Raw genomic sequence first — 938 nt, forward strand, 5'->3', positions numbered from 1 at the left:
TTTACCAGTCCCAACTAAATATAGGGGTTGATTCTAATTGAATTATGTTGAATGTATGATTAAGTATGTTGTGTTTGCGGTTCGTTCTTGAGTTGCAGTTGGTGGAATGGATAAAGGGGGGGAAATTATTGTAGAAGATGAACAGTGGATGTGAGGTTTTAGATTCTCCCTTTAGTCTTGTTTGTGTGGATATATATGTCCCTAACGTAAGGTGCTATGACATGCGGAAAAATTAAAATTTATAACCAAATAAAAGAAATGACAATTATTCTTGGGTGAATTCTCTGATATAGGGAAAACTTTGAGACTCCTTTTATTGAAGAGTGACAATCGAGATGTAATTTGTGGAGGAAGTACAATAATTGTCTCGTGATTAAGAGAGTGTCATTCCTTCTACTTAGTCAGTGTCTTAACATAATTGTTATCGATCACTTCATTAACTAAATAGATTATCTGATAGTCAAATTTATCACGACAATTCATCAATTGTTATCAACTTTAAGACTAATATCACCAACTCTATTATTTGGTGTCAAATACATATCTGACAAACAAGACTGAAAAAAGGATTTGGAATTTTACATTCATTATTCATCATCGCCTCAATATTTTTTTATACCACTGATCATGATTCTTCATTCAATTAAAAAACAAATTATCTAAAGTCATCGCATTTTACCTAAGCTATCCCACAAATGAATAAAGAAGAAAAAGCATCATTTTCAAGGAAAGAGAGTCGAATCTTACTTGAATCCAAACAATTTCAGTTAATTTTGATTTATTAGTGATTGGAATTTAGTAAAAAATTAAATTTTATTATAGATTAAAATAAAGCAATTCCAAACCTTAAAAATGAAGTGACAGAGAAATGGTTGTAGAGTGAGCAATGGATCCCGAGAGCAGTGGCCCAAAGGAAAACAAAACGAATGATGGGGTGT

This window comes from Hibiscus syriacus, unplaced genomic scaffold, assembly GCF_006381635.1.
Source record: "Hibiscus syriacus cultivar Baekdansim isolate YM2019G1 unplaced genomic scaffold, ASM638163v2 tig00116951_pilon, whole genome shotgun sequence".
Lineage (NCBI taxonomy): Eukaryota > Viridiplantae > Streptophyta > Magnoliopsida > Malvales > Malvaceae > Hibiscus > Hibiscus syriacus.